The sequence below is a fragment of the Rhopalosiphum padi genome, chromosome 1, assembly GCF_020882245.1.
Source record: "Rhopalosiphum padi isolate XX-2018 chromosome 1, ASM2088224v1, whole genome shotgun sequence".
Classification (NCBI taxonomy): domain Eukaryota; kingdom Metazoa; phylum Arthropoda; class Insecta; order Hemiptera; family Aphididae; genus Rhopalosiphum; species Rhopalosiphum padi.
In genome coordinates this window covers 37,049,332-37,073,047 of record NC_083597.1, presented here as the reverse complement: position 1 = coordinate 37,073,047, position 23,716 = coordinate 37,049,332, and the positions used below count along the sequence as shown (strand labels likewise).

The 23,716-nt window shown below is 25.6% G+C and overlaps 1 protein-coding gene across 1 annotated transcript in view; it reads right to left on the bottom strand.

Moving 5' to 3' along the window:
- The window catches only part of LOC132931705 (potassium voltage-gated channel subfamily H member 8), a 191,394-nt gene extending 168,718 nt beyond the window's left edge, over positions 1-22,676 (bottom strand). The window contains exon 1 of the mRNA XM_060997648.1: positions 22,501-22,676. The gene's annotated coding sequence lies outside the window, so the exon portion shown is untranslated. The remainder of the gene's footprint in view (positions 1-22,500) is intronic.
- Between the last annotated feature and the right edge of the window lie 1,040 nt (positions 22,677-23,716).

Sequence of the window (23,716 nt, the reverse complement as noted above, 5' to 3'; positions counted from 1 at the left end):
TTGCATCATATACTACCCTATTAAACTGCGTAATTACATTTTTAAATGTATAGTTGTATAAAATGTATAAACAAAAATAAATCTAAATAGTAGTAAGGTTTAGTCATAATATATTTCTCGTAAAGTAATAATAACAGAACTTTTATGAATCGTATAAGTATCATCATATAGGAATGAGTAAAATTAACATTAATTAATAATTAGATTTGTAAAAGTCATACACATTTTCAAAAGCTTGGTTGAGTTAATTGATTTACAGTTTGTTTATATAACAATATTAATAATTACTAACCCAATAAAATGTAATTAATCAAACACAATAAATAAATTGTATTTAAAGGAATAATTATCTTTACTTTTACATTTAATCATAATAATACTATATTATATAACTATAATAACAGGATCAAAAATTATTTGAAAATCTTAATTATTGAGTGTGATATAAAAAAAATATAAAACATTCATAACTATTTTGATATTACATATTGTATTAATCAAAACAGTAAAAAAGTACGATCCATACCTATATTAGCAGTCGAACTATTATTATTGCCAAGTTTAACGTATTCACTTCAATGACTGCCGTTACTGACTTCCAACATGATTACAATCAAATCGTTTTCACGAGGCAAACAAAAGACCAAAAGACAAAATATTAACAATTCAAAAAAATAGCACTTGTTTAAAACGAATGAATTGTGTTATTGCTATTATCATGATTATTGTTCAAGCATAATTATAAAATATAAAATAATAACAACAATGGACTAAGAAAAAAAGTTTTAAAAAATCCTAAATAATTTTCAATTTGTAACCTTGTCGCCTATTACTTACTAAAAGTATAAAAATATAATATATCCTAACTTATAAGATACCTATTTTTCCGCATTAATTTACTATATTTATTTATTTATTTGATAATATATTATATTATTGTACCTATGTACCTATTAATCAGCTAATGATTCATCGTCGTTTTACCATTATAATACTATATTGTGACAAATAAATGAAAAAATTGTAAAATTGAATGAATGGCAGACGCCAATTATTGGCATAATAGCAAAGCTGGAATTACTAATATTCATTATAAGACACGCTGCTGCACGTCATATACCTAATTTCTATAGCGGGTACTGGAAATATCAACGATTAAAATTTTTACACGTATTATTTTAATAATTACAGTAAGTAGGAGCCTACTACACAATCTCGATTCCCAGACTTAAGAGTAGTGGAATAAGCCTAAGACCAATTAATTAATTTAATTAATTAAATGTAAAATTATCAACAACTAAATCTAACCTTAGAATTGGATTTTGAGTAGGTGTTGAATAGCACTGTAATGCATATGTTGAATTGTAATTCAAATATAAATAATTACATACGAAAAACGATTCTGAGTGAAAAAAGCTGTCAGCTTATATTTTTAAGAACATTAAATTATTATCTATTTATACTGCTATTAGTAGTTTTTTTTATTGTTGGTAATAAGATTGGTTGAACTAATTGTTTACAAAAATAAATCACCTAGTATATTAAAATATAGTAATTATTATTATTATTATTATTGTTTGATTTAGTATCACTAACTGTAATAACTTATTAATCAATACTGACATATATAATACTTAACGGGAATGAATGAGTTCATGGTATAAGTTTCATAATGCTGTATTTTCATAATACTCTTATTCGCTCTATGAAGTCCGGCAAACAAACAGATTTTATTTACACAAATTTCAACGAGACTTTCAACTCTGTAAGCCACTCTGTTCTTATTAAAAAATTAGGTGTTTTCGGTATAAAAATTTCCCTAAAAATTTCCCTCAAAATTGGCGTTATTGAATCCCTTGAACATATTCAAAGAAGGTTTATACTTTAATAGCGTACATTAGAAAATTACACGTTAACTTAGATTCATCAGCAACTATCTCTTTATCAACAATCCAAATCAGTCTTCACTTAGATTCTCTTGATTCTAGATACAAATCTATCGATATTTGTTTTATGCACAAGTTAAAAAAATGCGTTATATTTTATCCGGGTTTTCTATTTACATTCTTTAAATTTTAATGTTCCTCAATGTAATTCGCAATACTGTCCTTCGTTCTCAATCCCAAATCATCGTACCTCTTATGAATATAATAATCTTTTAGATCATATTACCAGTGAATATAACGAATTAAAAAACTTTGATTTGTTCCATACATGAGATTTACATATTTTGATAAGCCAAATTTCCTTAAAATTTTGAAAAAACCTGCTTAATTGTGTGTTATAATATAATTCAATTGTTGTTATTAATTTATTATTAATATTATTTACTTATTTATTGTATGATACTATGCTTTATAAATTACCATTTTATGTATAGTTAAGTTTTATTACTGTAAATTTACATATGCTGTACTTAACCACTACAGGTGTTTATAATAATAAATAATTAAATATCTTAAAATTTTAAATAAATATTTGAAAAAGTACTTCATAATATATAATTAATAATAATATACGTAGCGTACTAGCATTTAAAAGTTTCAAGTTCCTACAAATAATAGTAACTATAAATTACAATCAGATAACTAAATATGTATTTACAGTTAGGCGTCAAAACATTTGACTCCTCGAAATTTAAATTTGAAATGTCCAAAACAAAAATCGTGTTTATGTATTTTAAGGTTTTTTTAAAAGTAGATTATGAATTTTTTTAATACATCATCAATCCTTAACTCTAACAATTAAGATTTCATATATGAAATACTTTCAATTCAGATTTTAACCAATTTTGTTAACATTTGAACCCAAATGCTAATAAAAATATTAAAATATACTTTTTTTAATCCAAAATACCTAATCATATTTCAATCAGAAATTAATAAGTACCTCGAATTTAGCAAAATTTCATTAAATTTTTAATAATAAAAACTAACGAAAAAATTATTTTTTTTTTTATTTTATTAATATTTGTTGATAAGATAAATAATCAGATTACCTACTCAGTTATTCTGGTTATGGTTAACAATGCATTATGATTATCATTTCATTAATTTTTACAATATGTTTCCTATTAAGTAAATATATAATCAAATAATATGTATATATAGTATACATAAAACACACATTACTAATTCCTGTATAGCTGAATAAATATTTAAATATTTATTATATTTATCTACTGATTGATAGACTGCATTTATAAAAAATAATGATAATTATCTATTCTTCGATAAGTTTTAGAATAACTGTTGAACAATGATAAATATTTATCATAGATTTACGAAATCCGTGAGTATATATTCAATATATTCATTTGTTCATTTTCAAAGATAAGTTTTTAATCAATAAACCACAATTAAAATATAAGATTCATACGCCCAGTTTTATAACTCTATATTTATAGATGACATTTAAAATTTCATAGTTCATCAAAATACGTATCTCTCCCATTACAATAGGAAATTTTTGCTAGACATTTATTAAAATTTATTTTCATATAAAATAAAGTACTGGAGAAGCATACTCGGAACACTCGGAATAACAGCTAAACAAATAAAAAGTTACAACATAATAGATTGGGTTCGTCTAAAAGTTTAAAAAAAACTGCTTGATACAATGGATTGAATCATTTGGTTGGTGTATAGATATATATTTATATATAAATAAAGGTATAAAACTTCAGATTTTGTTTAAAAAGTTTCTTTTGATTTGACCAGAAGTTTACAGTCCTAATTCTTAAATACAATTATTTTTTTTTTGGTATAGCTGAATTTTTTGATTTGACCATTAATGAAATCGTTAATACATAGATATTCTCTAGCTCTAAAAAAATACTGCACAAGTCGCTTTAATTTTCTCTAGACAATTTGAACGTCCAATAACTGAATAACATAAATTCTAAAAATTGAATTATTTTAATCAAACAAAATTAAATAGGTATATATTATGGTTACCATAAACGAAAATATATTTAATACTTTTTATATAATACCACCAATTATAATCATGATGTAGTGTTATATAAGTATATTGATTATAAAATGTTATCTCAATATTATATAATTGTTAATGTAAACGAGAGAATAAGTCGAATGCTTGCGAATAAATACATTTTATACACCACACTAGACTTTTAATATAATTAATTTCTTGACTTCCTATGAATTCTCGCAACTTGCCATTGATTATTCATGCTTTGTGTACCAGCTTGTCGGCTTCCTACCATGAGTTACGTTTGATTCATGTGTTTCCAAAATCCAAATAGATGTGGTTTAAATCTCCCATAATGTTGTTAAATTTAATTTTAAAATTTTTAATTTTTTACATAATATTATGTTAAAAAATTATTAAAATTATTAATATTACGTTTTAGTTAGTTTAAAAAATTTACTCGCATATTAATTTACTATTTTAAAGAGTAGAGAATAATGCTAACTTAATTCAGTAGGTCCATTGCAATTATTTTAAATTAATAAATATTTACTAGGTCGTCACAATTATTATTATATTTATGACACAAAACATTGATTTATCAAGTAATATATTAATTTTCTAATGATATGATGGTATTTTTTTAATAATATTCATAACATTATATAACGTATTTATAATAATATTATTTTGTATAACTGTTTTATACAATCGTGCAAAAAATAGTAACCTTCGATCAATCAACATATCACGTAAACACTAGTTGTCTGAATCTATATTACGTTTAATTATCTGACCATTGAGTGTACTGATTTTATCATCATTGTGAACGCCATAAATCATATTATTAATATAATAGACTGTCTATTAAAAACAAAAAAACATAACCATTCATATTTTATAACATTAAGAACATCTTATAAGCGTTACTTAATTAAGTTATGTTATACTTTTAATTGGTTTTCGAATAAATCGATTTATCGATACTTTCAAATTTTAAACGATAATATTATGAGAACTAATATAATAGTAGACTCATTTTATGTGACCTAAACGAAACCAGACCTCACTCTAGTTTTATGATTCTATTTCTACATTTTTACTATGAGTTTGATATTTTAAAACTCTAAAGTAATAGAAAATATTTTTCAATAATAAAACATGTAAAGTTTAGAATTGAAGGTTGAGAATTTTCAATGGAAAAGCAGATAAGGCTTGAACTTTTCAGGATTGGATTTACATTGAGAGCCAACGAGTAACTATTATGGATTTGTGCGATGGATTTCAAACTAGGATTTTATAAAGAAAAAAAATATAAATTATATAAAAAAAAAAACAGGATAATGTTATTCTTCAATAATATTATGTTTTTTTTTCTTAAAAGGTTTTTGAAAGTACCATTTTAATATTTAAATATAAAATATATATTCTGGAATATATTATTAATATGTTAAAAATATTTTTGAATTTTAAAACCATAAAATGAAAACTTCTTTTGGAATTGTTAACTTACAAGATTTCCTATAAGAATGCATAATATCTTTCAATATAAATTATTAGTAAATAAAGAATAGCTATAATCATTATTGTACTTAGAATTATTTCTATAAAGTTTAGAGTAATATCTGTGTATGATAATTTTTATCATAATTTTAAACAATTTATACTTTCACGAATTCATAACTTCCACATTAACTATTATATAAATTTTTTCAATCGTGTTAAAAATATTCAATGAATAAGTACTAAGTAGGCAGTATAGACACATTAAAAATTATAATCCATGATACCTACTATGTATTGAATAATATTGTACTATTATTATTTATTAATCGTATTTTCAATAAGTTAATACAATATAATACGTAAATATAACATATTGTATATTTCTAAACTATTATAGTCACAATAGTCAGAACTATAGATGTTTTACTATGGTATTTTTAACTAACTGTTAAAACTTTAAATACTTAAAACGTCTTTCTTGCAGATGTTTATATCGTGCGCTACAGTACGTAAAAAATAACTGCGAAAATTGTAACGGAAAAAAAACACTAAACCGTAACACACACTCTCGCATATAATACAATCAATATGATTTTCTTATTGGTCAACAACAACAATATTCATCGACACAACAGTTTAATACGTCCTACTAATGATTGCGGTTAACTTATGATAAAAACGCGAATTGCTAGCGTTGTTTAACTGCATCAGATACCTACGTATATGCCTATATAGTTGAATAACACATTAACACATAGACGTGTGCAAATTATTATTATATAAAGTAAATCTAATCGCATTAACACAATTCAAACATATCGATTAAACCCCCCTACCCATCGTTATTTTACAATGTACAATTTTTTTTAATCTTACACAAATGTCCATTGAATCTTTTATTGAATTTCGACAAAGGAAAAAACGATATTTAAATAATGTTATATAGATATTCTTGCATTTTTTTTCACTTTAATAATCTCGGAATGCCCTGCAAATCATTACAATAATATTACACTGGTCTCAATCACTTCACTTCTCGAATTTATTATACGGCCTATATATCACAGAATATAAGTTGTGGTATAATACAGTATTACAGTGTTATTGTATATGTATATATACTGCAGTAAGCTACAATAACTTACATTATAGTATATACCTATAATATATCTACATTATATTATTATAATATTATTCTGCAGATACGCTTGATTTGTTTCCTTATAATATAGTCTTCTGCACTTCTGCTGCATAAATATACACCATTCAGATTGCTCCCCGTGAATGCTAAGCTGATTTTTATTTTATTATCAATCGGAATCAGTGCTATATTAACCAATTCCCCAGTCAAAACTTATCTGAGAATATAATAAAAAGCATTACTTATTAATGTTTCGTATCAAACTATGTTTGTTTCGTCGATACGTATGCATACATCTATTATTAATTATTCGTATAAATTTAATGCGTTTAATGTTTGTGGGAACGAAAACACAAGTTGTATTTATTCACCCGGTGATAACAAAATCATCTTAAAATCCCCTTATTTCAATTTATATTTAATTTTCCTTATTTCAAATTATAATAATTTCAATTTACTTCACTGTAACTTTTGAGAAAATATTTAACTTTATCATAGTTTTGTATGTATTTAAACATCGAATCTTTAAAAAATATCACATGGAAGCTACGACTTATACTAAAAGTACTATAAATGTATAACAAACACCCAAAATTAAATTACCTCTAACGATATTTGAAACAACCTGTTGTTATTCTGCTTACCTACTTTGTTATTGGTATTTGTATTAGCGTTTTAATATTTAATTATTGTTTTGAACAATTTTAAAACCATTACTTAAAATAAATTATGTTTTCAATTTTTAATTCTTAAAAATTTAGATTGGCCAATCAAATAACTTGAAAAAAAAATTTGAAAATCTATTTTTGCTGTCCATCTTATTTGAATTATTATACTGTTTATAATATTAAGAATAAATAATATCTTATTTTAAATTATGTATGAATTATAAAAAATATATACACTTTTTACTATACATCATATTAAAGCATTACCTACTTTATTTATATTAATCTACGATCGATTTTAAACATTTTTTATAATTTCTATCTTATTCTCATTACGGTATTCTGATGCATTTATGATACAAAATTAATAGTATCCGAGTTTAAAGTATTAATATCCGTTATCCTCCAGATGAATAAAATCCATTAGTATTAAAAATTATAAATAATAAAGTTTTAATTATAATTTAATAAATAACGTTTACACTTGCTTTTAACTAAAACACATGTTTATCCAATTATATTAAAATTGTATACTAAATATACAAGGTGATCCATATAACTTCAAAGCTGATTTTTGTGTTTTTATTACATTATATAGTTTGAAGTATTTAAAATATTCGTTTTTCCTATTTCTTTAATGTTTGATTATTTACTATAATATATGCTATAATATTATATTATTTTATATTTCATAGCAATACGAATTGAGTTTCAAACCCCAAAAGCCTACTATAATTGAATCACGGTGAGGTTTTAAAAAATAAGTATAAAAATCGACTTTCTAATGTCTATAATATGTAGCATATATATATATTAAAACATGTTCTAGATCCTAAAGAGGTGATTGTATTAGTTTTAAAATATTATATCTATGTGTTTTTATTATTACTATTTAGAGTCGGTCATTGGCGTCTAGAGTAATCAAAATGCTACAATCTTCAACTATTTTAAGAATCAATTCTCATAATATCTACTTTTCAAAATAACCGAGAAAAACGAAAACATATATACATATATATATATATATATATATATATATATATATATATATATATTTATACAAAACCAGTTTCAAGCAAATTATATAAAATTATTGTAATACGAAAAAATGTTTAAAAACTTCGAAAATAATGACATATTATTTTATAATCGTTCAAAATCGAAATTAAAAAAAAGATTTTCTCAGACAATGCATTTGGCTCATTGAAATTTAAAAATACATTTTAACATAGAGTATTAATGAGCCTCTAAGTTCTAATTTTGACGAAATAGAATAATTAAACGGAAAATAACAATTTTAGGTAGATATTTTATATTTTATTGTAACTAAAAAAATATTTATCGTAGGAACTTTACCTAACTTTAAAAAAAATTATCTGATCACACTTTATATGCCAAACAAAGATTGTATGAAAACGTGTATCATTGCTAGTAGGCACAGATTTTTGTCGGTGTATTATTTTACTTAGAATAAAATAAATAAATGTCGCTTTATATAAACACTTATTTAAAAAACAAAAACTTCTACTCCTAAAATTTAAAAAAATATATCAGTACGTTTATATTAATATCTTTATACACTATCAATAAATTTCATCAAGTCATAAATGAATTCAACACTCTGGGAAATCTATATATATATAGTAATAATTATACCATTATGGCATTATCAATTACAAAAAAACCATAATTTACTATCTTATAAAAATCAAAATATATAACTCAATATATTGTAAACACAGTGTAAATATTAATGTTAAGATAATTATACTATTATAACTATTACTTTAATAATCAACAGAAAAAAGGATACTATTAACCCCGTAGTCATAAATATTTGGAAGTAAAGACACTAAGACAGTATAGTTTTACTGCAGTCACACTATTTTGGATACACTACGATTTTAAATGTCGAAACTACACGAAATTATAATTCACTACCAGGACTCTTTTCAAATTTATTGAATAAAGATATTATTATAAGTTTGAATGACTAAATATTTGAAAGGACACTACTATTAGCACCCAATTATCATTGTATTAATGACTTCAAATTTAAACGTGTATTTACAAAAGTATTTGATTTCTTAATTTTGCAATAGAAAAAAACTTTACTCGCCTATGAAGAAAAATAGTGAGAAATTAAATATTTTTGGATTCTGAGCAAAGCGATGAATTTATTGATTTTACAATGACGTGTGTTTTTTGTGTGTGCCTGAAGACACTTTTTCTAGTAGAAAAAATGCTCCGTTCATCAACTTCGATAAAAGTTTCTGGTAGCAAATTGGATCTAGTTTGTACTTTGGTAAATGGTAGGTCAAAAGTAAATATTTCTTAGGAGGCATTCTAACTCTCACCTACTCTCAAAATAATCTAAGAAAATAAATTCGAACATATTTTGTTAAAACGTTGATATTTCTATTAAAATAATTGTGTGGTTATAATGATTACCAAACAATAATTGTTTCTCTGATTCTCTGCTCAGAATAGTCAGAATCCTTTTTTATAATTTAAGTAAAATTTAACATTGTCATTTGAGTGACCTACTCAATAACGAGGTACATTTAGCACCTACTACGTACAACAAAGCTATTATCTATACTTGACTTCTTTCTTTATATAAATATATTTTTTCAATAATACAAAAAATAACTTTAAAAAATAGCTAAATGCCCAAATTAGTAACTACCATTCAAATATGTCATCCTTTATACATATTATATTATACTTTTTAATAATCTAATCTACGACGAAATGATGCAGAAATAGAAATAAAAATTTACTGACATTATATTATACTCTGAGGCGACCGGTTTGTCACATATTGCATACTAATTTATCTGGTGGCAGAATAGTCGGTGAGTCGCACAGGTTTAGCGGCACAATGTTTCACATAAATACTCGGAACCGAAATATTTCAACTCGCGTTCTCGTAGATAATCATGTCGATAATTACGTGTCATTTCACCTTGCACGGCGAAACGCCAATACATCAAAAAATGAAATCTACAAACGCATTAATGTACCTATTATACATTATGACATATTTATTATGACGGTATACCCGTCATATACTCGGGTTTGATTTTTTTTTACTTTTTGAAACCTTGCTTACATATCAGTATTACTAATTTCTGATAAGCGATTTACCTAATATATTATTAATTTTCAACCATAAAAAATAAAATCAAAATCGTCGTTTAAATTTATGCACGTAGGTATATTATAATAATATGGATTTACCGGCTACAGTTTAATTTATTTTTACTCAATTTCCAAATAATTGAGTACCTATGTAATCTGTAAATTATATTATCAAAATATAATACATTACTCGTATTGGTGACCTTAAGTCCTGTATTTCTTTTAGGTTCTAACTTGTAGTTGTAATACGCCTTGTAACGCATAATATTTTATCGTCAATGACAATGACGTTTAACCGATATGATTATTAAATGTGTTTAGAACATAAACCCTAATCTATATTTATAGTAGGTATCTAGGTATATTATTAGTTAGCACTACAATAGCCAGGATTCAGTATTTTGGATGTTGGAGGGGGCCTGTACAAAACTTTATTAGTTATTACCTATTATAGATGTTCGGATGTTCATCTATGATTTATCATCGGAGATGAATCATTATATGAACTTTGCTCCTTTTATACGATACCTTTATTAAATCAATATATGGTATCTGGTATTCTAATTAAAATAAATATATTTATTTTTTGTTTAACTAATAATCTATTTTTATAGAAAAAATTGTTGATAAATAAAAACCTATACCTATGTTGCGAAAGGCGTTTATCTATTAAACAATCACTAATGAATAAACCCTTGCTTAAATAAACAAAAAAATATATATTTTATTTGTTACGCATTCTGAGTTTTTCAATGCATGTTCATATAAATCATTTTTACAAATAATACACCAGCCACAGATACGAGTAAGTGTACAAGGTGATTCATTTGAGTGTCTACACTAATTATTTCGAAAAAAATTTAACGATAAAATTATTAAAACTTTTCGAGACAATGAACTTAATATACACGTAAATAGTATATTTTCTAATACATTAAAGAAATAGATATTATTAAATGAATATTATATATATATAGCTATTTTATAAACTAATATATAGATTATAAACAATCTGTAAGAAAACATCTGATATTTCATCTATTGTTAATACGTGAAACGAGAAAAAGTAATATATATAACTACTAAAAAAATACTTATACTAATAACAACCTACCAATATATTATTATTATTATGAATTCTAAAAAATTATCGACGAATGCTTAAAATACAAGCTAGGCAGGTATTTTTGTTATAACTTATAACTAAAATACTGATTGTACGTATAATTATTTGTTCATTGTTCTTGTTTTATGTATCTTAAAGGTTAAACACAAAAAGTTAAAAATAAATAATACCTGTAATTTTCTACTATTTTAGACTTAAACATTATATATTTTACTGTCTCTCTCTCTCTCTCTCTTTTTTCGGCAGAATGGTCTCTATGTATATTGTAAATTATAAGTTATAACTTAATAACGTCAAAATAAATAGGTAATATCATTAAACTATTAATTAAACTAATATGACTGATAATTGATATTACAATGAATGTTGTTTTGATAATTGGTAAAATGTTATAAAGCTATTTATTCAGAGTTAATTTGAACTTAAACATATTTCTGTGTTTTTCAATTTATTTATAAGTCAAGAGTAATTTAAATTTAATTATTTAACTCAAATGATCATATTTTATTTGTTTTTTAATAAATTTAAAAAAAATGAAAGCTTCAACCATTTATTTGATGTTATATATATATACTCCGGCTTTTTCGTTTTGTTTTATTAACATTAATTAATGCGGAGGAATGATTTTTTTATGTATATATGTTGTATGTAAAAGACAAGGATAGTCCGACCGCCCATGATAGACCATCCTAATATAAAAAAAATATGTAAAAGAAGGAATTTTTTTAATAAACATTATAAATCCTTTTTTACGTTGCAGAGAAATTTTAATTTTGCCCCTCCATATAAACTAGGTAACTACCTACGTGTTGCATGCAATGCTGCACACGTGATGCCGTGATGATAAAAATATGCGACCACCTATGTTTATTATATTATTATGATAAACTACCCTATATTAATGTAATTACTTAATAAGCTTATTAAAATAAATATAATTTTCAATAAAATCAAAAATAACTGTAATATTATAAATATTAATTGTAAAATTAATATTAGAATATTAGATTATATAAATAATAAGATAAAAAATGTATTTCGGAGATTGACGTAGGTATTTTTGTAATTTACGAATAAGATAAACAACGGCGTATGACAACACGGTGATTGGTAGCTGACTTTTAAATAATGTATACACAAAAACAATTTCAAAGGATGTTCAGCATGTATTTTACTAACAAAGAAACTATGCAGCTGTAATTTCGTACCTCGTAAACTTGGAACCACGTAGTTTGTTTTTGTGATATGGATGGTAGATGGTATAGTGTATACCTACATCAACAACAACAACAATGCGAACCCAACGCGATTTTCACACGAGCCAAGAAACACCGATATATCTACATAACTCCAGAGCAGAGTCATTTGGGGCAGTTACCGCAACCCGCAGGTTGGCATATCTACTAGCTGCGCATTACCTATATTATTTGACGTACAATTTTTTATGTATTATCAATACTTGCGCTGATAAAATCAAAGACGCTAATATTAGTTCATAATAATATAAAGTGTGGAAATTAATGAAATATATAATATATGTATGTATTATTATTAATAATTACTTATTTTATAGCAGAACAATATATATATATATATATATATATATAAATGACGAGCCGTTATACGGAAACTGTTGATTTTGAATTCGTAGCGCAGTGTTAACAGCTAACGTCTTCAAGTACTAACTACAATTCGCAAATCAAAAATTCAATACTACTGTAGGTATAGGTATTATAAATGTCGAGTAGATTTCATTAAGTAATTTATGAATCTGTTAAATTTTAATTCAAAGCTAAATATATCATTGTATGCGAAAATGCCTATATTTTTTAGTATGTCTTATAATATATTTTTATATAAGTTCGTGCAGGTGCAAATTCCTTTTTTTTAACAAATAATAAAAGAAAAAATAACCTTATTTAAACAATTTCATATACACTATCAACCCCCATTCCAAAATACGTCTCTAATCCCAACTTATAATAATACGTATAAATAGTGATTTCCTAAGTACGACCTACCCATTTTTAAATGTAGGTATATCTAAATTATGCATTAAATTTTAAAAATGATTAACATTGAACTTACTTTAGGTTTAGAGACTATTTCGGAAAAAAAAATCACACTATTTTATCATCAACGTTTTACTCGAATTTAAGAGGATGCCGGCGTAGTATTTGTTATCTCTCTCTAACTCACGCGCAACATAGCAAATTTTACGTTCACAAAAATTAATATAACCATATTAATTTCTCAAATTAGAGTGGAATGACTTATTATAGAATTTAAAGTTAAGAACATTATCTAAGGCATATCTCATGAGCGTTTTGTTATATTTTTATTTTAAAGCGAGTTGTGAGTTTTTCAAGATGTATAAACAATTTACAATTTTATAATACTCATAACTCGCTTTAAATAAAAATATAATAAAACGCTTGTGAGATGCCTTAGATAATGTTCTTAACTTTAAATTCTATAATAAGTCTTTTCACTTTAATTTGAGAAATTAATATGGTTATATTCATTTTTTGAACGTAAAATTTTCTATGTTGCGCATGAGTTAGAGAGAGATAACAAATACTACGCTGGCGTCCTCTTAATAAGTTCATACTTAATACACATTAAGTAAATACATTTTATATGCAAATGCGAAAAAATTTAAAAACAGTTGTAGAAACGTCTGATAATAGTACGAGAAGTATGACTATTGCAAATAAATTTAGCTATGAATATATCCACTTCTCTATACAATGATTTAATATACTGCTGGCTGGAATTATGTGAATACATACAGACTATATAAAACAATTTAGTCTATGGACTGTGGTTAGCCTCTGGCTACGCTACTGATGGTTAGTTTTAAGTAAAATTTAATTTTTAAAGTCAAGTTAAAAGTTTATGTACTAGATATCACGTTTCATAACTCATAACGATCTTTATGATGACAAAAAGGATATACAATAATAATATTGTATATATATGTCTAAACATATCCAACCAAATGCATGTAATCCTCTATATTCGTTTTGTTAGGGGAATGATGGAAATTTTCCGTTATTTTTATGTGAAAAATAGTGTGTTCATATAGATACAACAGTAATTTTAGTTTATTTTCGATATATCTTGATAACATTTTTCAATTCCTTGGTCAGGAACCTATACAAGGTTCCTCAAAAGTTTTCTTGCAACGAAACAAACGAAAATATAATATATTACTTGAGACTCATCATAACGTCGACTAACATAGACTAGAAGAACAATTAAAAACGTGTTTTTGTAATTATTTATGTATAATAAGCCAGGTGTATTAGAAGGGCTTCAATATAACTACGTGCATTTCGGCCACAGCACCAATGCAATAGGGAAAATTCTAAATTTCAGAGAACTAATTTGCTATTCGCTTCAAAACTTCTTTTATTGAAAACTTTTTATGTATTCTTATTTTAGTTTTAAAATAATTGAATTGATACTTCGATAACAATTCCTTGAACAGTCGAATGACCATAACGAAAACGGATGATACGAATCTCCAGTTTCCAAGAATCTAGAGAACAAAATTTATACAATGATAAAAAGTATATAATTTTTTTTTTAATATTTACCTATTTTAAAACATAAAAAATGTTTGAAAAATATCATTAAAAAAAAAGTGGGCAAGTGGGTATCGCTCTGTTGTATAGTAGAGATGGAGAATAGAGTAGGTCACTGGTCGTGTGGATGTGTTAAATTTGAATGCAATGACGGGTATAATTGTATACGAAAAACGATTCTGAACGGAGATGATTTGTCAGTCAATGATAATTAGTTGGATATATTATATTATTATTACTTATAATTAAATTGTAGGTAATATATCGTTATTTTACGCGATTTCGTAAAAAATAAAATTTCATAAGCTCATAAAATGTTTTCTATATTGACGTTGGAATTTTTTTTTACAATTACTTAAAGGAAAATTTATGGATAACCTTGTATTGGATTTTTGAATCTTAAGTATAAATCACAAACATTTTATGAATTTTCAACTTCAAAATTCTTTGCAAATTTTCGTGATTTTGATATATTTTATAAACATTTTAACTTTAAATGCTTATAAACAAAAATTGTGACTAACGATTTTTGATTTTTTTTACTACGATAAATACAACTTATAATAAACCTTGTATTAAATTTTGGATAGCCAAATTTTTTTTATCAGTATTTTAAGAAAAAAAACTTGAAAATTTCGAAAATTTCAATTGTCTATATGTAGCTTAAAAAAGGTCAAAATTTAATCGCAAATAGATAACCATAATATAAACATTTGGTTAAAATTTCAAGTATTTACAATGATTCGTTTTTGAGTTACAGCAAAATCAAAAAATCGATTTTGTCAAAAAGTGGTTGTGCGTAAAAATTCCCGTTTTTCCGTAATTTTTTTCAGGGTTTTTCCCGACGCTTTTGAAAACTATTGAACCCCCCCCCCCCCAAAAAAAAAAAAAAAGTACCAACTAGATGAATTTTCCTTTTCAAAGAGGGGCTGAAGTCTAAAATCGAAGCATTATTACTACTCCAAAAAATGATGACAGACACAAAAAAAAAAATAAATTTAAAAAAAAACACACATCATTGTAAAATCAATACATTCATCACTTCGTTCAGAATCTAAAATTATTAAAAATTATATAAAATCTAATGTCAATTACTTTTAAATTTCAATAAAATAAGTCATCATGAATTTTTTAATAACCAAACTTGTAAAATCTTTTAAATCAAAACCTGCACCAACATATCAATGCATTTACTAATATTGCAATAACTAGGATTATGATTTTAATTCTCCAAAAACTTTTATAAATCCAATTTCAAGAAATTCATCAAAAAAAAAAAAAAAACTTAAGATCATGTTAATGAACAACTTTTAAAGTCTTAACGAATCAAGGTTAACTTTGTCTTAATATTAGTTTCTCAAGTGAAATAATATTGTTGTAAAAAAAATTGTGAGCTATTTTACATGCTGAGCAATGCAATCGCCAATCGGTCAATAGTCGAATACAATTATTTTATCATGCCTATCGATAAAAAGTTATAGCTAGGTTTTATGAAAAAAACAATTTACACATCACAGGTTTCGGTATTAAATAATGATACAAATATACAAAGTTAATTCATTTTGATATACTGTCAAATCTGAAAGTCTAAGTAATTCATAAGCTTTCGTCATTTCAAGTTCGATTTCAGGTATAATTCCGTACCTGTAGGTATAATAATATTTTAATATCGCTTAGTTTCTCTAAAAGGTAATTAGGCGATAGTAAACTCAGGTGCGTATTTGTCCCAATTTGGCCATTTATATTGTTTCTAAAAAAATGTTTATTTCATAATATATTATATATTTAGAGAGTACTAGATAAGTAAAATTATAATGTATTAAAAGATAGTTTTTCATGTACTGATTAATAGTACTATTTTTGAGATCTACCATTGTTAGTTCTACTCTTTTGATTTCAATATCATCCTGTTCTTGGTTTAATGTAATAACTTTGATATTTTCTCGTCAATAAGTTTAAATTGATTATCATTATTCCCCGAGAAACGGTTAATAATTGTATTAAATGTATTTATACATTTTACGTTACAGGGCCCAAAATAAAAGCCGTGCTGTTTTGCCTATATACTATCGATAACGCGTTTTAACGAATTTCTTTGATTTAAAACCTATAGATGTATATTGTATAGACTAGATCTATTTTGTTTTAATATCATTGAATAATTTTAATGAGAAAGGTAAAAAGTCTCCACAATGATTTTCGATGTTATTTTTTAATTTTTTATAGAGGTACACATTACTTGTGTATTGTTTATAGATTGGTTTAACTTCCCCCCATTGTTGTTCATAATTTGTAATATTTACGTATACAGTTAATTCCCTGCACGTATTAATTATTATTTAAATGGTAACAACATTTACATTGTTGTGTAGTAGAAATGGGACATGTTTATTTTGGTGAACTGATTCAGGAATTCAATTAAATGAACTGATTTTTAGACTGTTCAGTGAATAATTTTATCATAAGAATTATAATGCAACATGTCCATTTGTTTGTGAGCGTAACCGACAAATTCATTTAATTCAATCATTAATCGATTCTACGATAAGTTATTTCTTATCATAATTATACATATATACATTATCACAGTTATACATAATTAAATTAAATTAAAACAATTAGAGAAATTTCCCCAAGACGACTATAGTAGCAATACTTTAAAGGGTGGCAAAAAAGCCCATAAAGCCCCCCCATGTCTGCCTATGATTAGGGGAGCCAAATATGATTGCTCTTGGGCACCACTGATAGTTAGCACGGCACTGATAAATGATAAATCGTAAGTTGGTAATCAAAGTTTGAATACAAAATAATTATTTATAGGAATGTAAACCAAGAAGTTACCATTTCCATGTTTTTGTTTTTACATATGAAATTTGAATTTAAATAGTCATAGTACTCCTAGTGTAATAATTACAGTTAGAAAACATAATAATAAAAATTTAAAAATTTAATTTTTAGACGAAAATCTATAAACAAATATCGGAATTTAAACAGTTAAACAATTATGAACGAGTAGATAAATTTTATATATGGAATGGTTGGCGAGGAAAATAGGAAATCTAAAAAAATATTGAATGTGCGCTAGGGTTATCTATAAAAAAACCCCTTCAAAACTGTATGACAATGTAATAAAATACATAATGCATTCACTATTTGAGGTCTACAGTATGATAAAATCTTATTATATAAAACGTAAATATCGACATTCGCAATATATAAAATAAAATGAATCATAGAAGAATCAGCCAATATTTTATATTTAAAAAAACCAATTATCTATGTAGATCTTGCCTATATAAACCCCTTATATTTATGATAGAAAATATCAGATAGTCTGACTGTTTATGAATTAAGCCAATTAAACCAATAACATTATTGAAATATGACCAAGACACAAATTATAAATGTTAATAAAACTTTTTTTTATTGTGTAACAAAGAAAGCTTAAAAATTTAAAGCTGTTCTAATATATTTTTCGTATAATATAGGTAATGATTTTATATTATTGAATTCAAATGGCATACCAGTTACAACCCATTACAGTCATTACAGTGACCCACTTGTAACCTACTGTAAAGCGAAGCGACACGCATTTACCCGCTTTTTTATAGTTAAGAATTGAAAATCAAAAACAGTTTCTCATAAATATTATTATTGTGATAAAATCTTTATATTTAAATTTTAATTAACTAATAAATAGTAAGTAACTCCTATATTTTTTAGTTATTTATGGAGTATATTATATTAAGCATTGATTGATCGTACTAAATGTATTATATCTTATAAGTAAGAAAATAATATTAATATATTACCTATACATAAATATATATAAAACAATTTAAATAACAACATTTGTTATAAATAATTAATAATTAATATCGAATAACAGTAATAAAAATATATATTTTTTTATTGTTCACAAACTCTTGTATAATATTTGACCAACCAAAAAATGTACCACCCCCATAAAACTTCCGCCCGGGGCAAATGCCCCTTTTGCTGGTAATGCTCCCTGGGAAACCGTTATAAAAATTGAAAAGTGATAATTAATATGCATATCTGCAGTTTACTTTATTGCAAATTTAATACTGTTGGTGATTAAAATAATAAAAATAATATGTCAATATAATAATATACTGCATACCTAATTATAAGAGGATTGTGACACTTGTGACTCGTCTCACTTCGAGCCAGTATGGTAGTTGTATGGTTATTGTTGCTTTAAACTTGACGTTGACAAGCACATCTTAAACGACTTATACCATTAAATTTTAAAACTATAGTTTCGAGCAACTATATTAGGGCGTATATAATTAAACGTTTTCGTAAATTATATTAATCAAGATTCTAGGTATTAACATTTTATATTACTAATATTATATTGTAACAATTTTTATATAATTTATTATTATAGATAGGTATGTAAATTATGTAGGTATGCTAATTTGATGTAAACCCATCATTAGAACTATATTATTTTTATACTATATACCTATAGGCACTTATATTATATACGACTTTAATAATTCAACTCGCAAATAAATTATGTCGATTTCGATCACACGTTACGTATTTTATATTATTATGTTAAAAATATTATTCCGTAAAACAGTTACAATAATACAATATCCACACTCCTACGCAGGTTATTATTATCTGACGCTGACGTATCGCAAGATTATCATGAGGTTTTTCTGTTTTTTTGGAGCAATGGATATTCTTTATTAGTCAATCTTCATTAGTTAGGCCGAGGATGACGACATGATAAATATCGCGTTTACCCGGTGAATTTTAAGTACCTATACCATGGCGCCAAAATTTATATTATGATCGAGGTGACATAGTTATTACTTATAGGCACTATTTATACGTTACCCCGCCCTCCGACTTCCATATATTATTTGGTTTAAAACGTTATTCGCATTGTTCACATCCTCCCCCTTTCACACTACAATAAAAAAGCTACTTCACTTCAGGAGTCTCTGTCTGCGGGTGTTACCAGTTTCCGTCAAACTAGAAAAAACTTCATTCCTTTTTCCACCAGTTATACATTAAAGAATTTTAAAGTTTGCAGGGAATCAATATGTAAAGATTTAATAATATTATATTTTTTAGTAACTATGTACACACTATACAGTTAAATAATTACTGTATACCTACATCATACAGGCTATAACTATTTAAATAATTAGGTACTTATACCTAATTTTTTTCAAGTTATTATATAAGTACAATAAATAATAATAGATATTATTAAGATATTATTATTTAAATTATTAAAAAATACTTCAATACCAAAAATTGTTTTTTTGAATACTTTTGCCTTAGATAGTTAGATACATAATTTATTAAGAGGACGCTATACCTGCATGTGTTGTCTCTGTCTTATACACGCCTAACATAGTTAAAAACTGTTTTTCTCAGGACAACATTACTCCCTCGATATTTTAATCAAAACAACCAAAATTATAAATCCCATTGGAAAGAACTTTAACTTTGTCGTAGCGTTTTAATTTTTTTTGATAACATGAATGCAATTAAAGTTATCGGTTTGAGAACTTTAGGTTTTTTCATTTAATTATTAAAAATTATTGGTTACCACTATCAAAAAAATTAAAACGCTACAACACAGGTAAAGTTTTTCTCAATGCGATTTAAAATTTTGGTAATTTTGATATAAACATCGAGGGAGTAAAGTTGTCCCGCGCAAAACAGTTTTTAACTATGTTACGCGTGTATAAGACAGAGACAACACATGCGGGTATAGCGTCCTCATCTCTAACGCACATTATTTTTACCTTTGTACGCTTTACTAATTACTAAATTTCAAATTATTAATTATGATTTGTGGATTTTCACGTTTACGTTTATTTTTACGGACATGACTATCAACCTCTAATGTAATGTAATCAATTAGAAATGTATATAAGCACAAACTTTTAAAACTAATAAATTCGTATTATTTTTTTAAGCCGAATCACTTTTTGATGAACTTAAAAAAAATCGATTCCCTTTTAGACTAAAATGTTACTATTCCTAACTTAAATAGAAATAAGGCTAATATTTACTGTATCTTGTATGTTGTACATATTTTAATGAATAAAATTACATGATTTTTATCATTAATGATTTAGCTTTCATACTTAGTAAAAATAATATATATAATCGTCAAAAAGTGATTCAGCCTAAGCAAAAAAGAATATGAATTTATTAGTCTTAAAAAATAAAAAAAGTTTATGGCCATAGGTATACATTTCTAATTTATTACATTACATTAGATATTCAGTATGAATAAGATACAAAATAAATAAATAAATAAATAATAATATACCTAATCGTCCCACTCAACATCGAAAATCATATAATGTAATATTTTTAGTAAATATGTGCATTGCATAAAATTAAAAAATATCCTCTCACCAAATGAAAATATTAAAAACACGAGGCCGTAGTTCAACAATCATAACACATTATTATAGAGGTACTTATAGAGGTGTCCGGAACTAAAATGAAATATACGGCAACCCGTGAACCGATGTTCGCAATTCATTTCCCCACTATTATCGATTGGAAGTTATAGAGATCTTGTGATAATCAAAGCTTTCATGTGACAAACGTCCGGAAACCCCCTCGATAATACAACCTATTAAATATATATAGATCAACGATTTGACCTAACCAACATAAAAGATATTTTACACTATACATCGATTAGATAATTATATTGCTTTATACCAATCTACTATACTACTACTACTAATATACCACTATTATATGTATCATTATAATGTTTTATACATTCGTATATATTTGAGTTAAACATTTCAGATATTACAAATATATAGTAATAAACCAATATACTATTACACGATAATGTTATAACATTACAATAACATCTTCAAGAAACTTTAATTTAATTTGATGCAAACACCACTGGAAAATTATGCATTGTTCGGCGGTTAAAAAAATATATACTTAGGTATCACTTGCAAGTTGCATTGCTTAACCTAATTATTAAAGACAGTAAATATGTATATTCATTATATAGGTACTATATATGACAGAATAATGTTTCTTTACTGTGGATATAATAATATTTAAATGCACATTGATACGCCTTTTACTTAATAAATGTTATATAATTTAATAATAATTAAATAACATCACGTTATATACTTCATAATACATATAATTTTTCACTTATGCGCTCACATTGTACGCGATCCGACGTAGTCAGATTGCCTACCTGTAAGGTTTAGTATAGGTATCGTTTAAATTAATTTTCACCATTGATTATTGAATAATTAATATTTAAACATGTGGTTTTACTTTAACTTTTTTACGACTATTGACGTGAGGATATATATATAGATAATAAGTCAGATCGCTTACCTGATTGGTTTATTTTTGCAGTGTAAATTAAATTACACTGGTTGATGATCGACTGCTAACCACCCAAATCAAATGAATTGAAGATTCGACTTCAACTTTTCAAGTACAAAATACAAAATAGCACCAACATTTTGGCGTGGAGGTACGACAACTCGCCGCAGGCGGATTGCATTGTCAGGTACCTATCGATTTTAACTGGTCGATTATCAACGACAAGACACTCAAATTCAACTTTTTCACGTTCAAAACAAGATGACCGCCAAAGTAATAGAGCCATCACATCAGTGGAACCAACTTCGCAAACACCCACCTATTAACACAAAACTAAATTTGTGGTTACCTACTAGAATTTCTCCCAAGTCGTGTTTCCGACGTTTCCGTCCTAGGGTGTTCACTTACACCGAGTTTCACGGGCCGCTATTTTAATAATAAGTTAAGTTATAATAACACAGTAGTCAGTAACACACGCAGTGAGGAGGGAACTACTACACTAGATATGTGTTGAATATTCTATATTATGTATAAATGTATTTATCATAATTCATAATATAGGTAGGTACCTAAACGGAGAGTCGGAGACAATACGTAAGGGTGTGCACTGTGCAGTACTGCAGTCCTACTTCTAAGATTCCTATTTTTTGGTATACTGAATTCTGCGGCGATCGTAAACTGTGCCCAAAATACAGGTAAACACAAAATCACACATGTCAAATCACTAGCTATATTTTTGAGAATTTATTTTGATTCGGGTACGTTTTGTGGTGTATTTTTATGTAGAAGAGGGTGATATTTCCGTTTATTATTTTTCGTAACAAATAGCAATCTTGTAAGAAAATTTTTTTTTATTGATCTCATTATCATAATGCACCGATCATATTATTGTAATAATAAAACTAAAAAGCAAGGCTGTGATCATATTATCATAAAATTAATATTATTAATTATATAATATATTACATAATAATATGTAAATATTCCTGAAAAACTATTTTTAGAATATCAAAAATTGACATTTATAAAGATATTGGTAATATCATTCCACAGCCGTATATATTCTGAGAAAGTGCCTATCTACGTCTGAATAAAATCTCGAGAAAAAAGTAATAATTTTCTTAAAATAAATAGGTGGAGCGGCTTTATAGATGAAGTCAAAGGAGTTTAAAAAGCTTAACAAATCATAAATAAAAAGAAACTGTGTGCTGACTAATGGATTCTG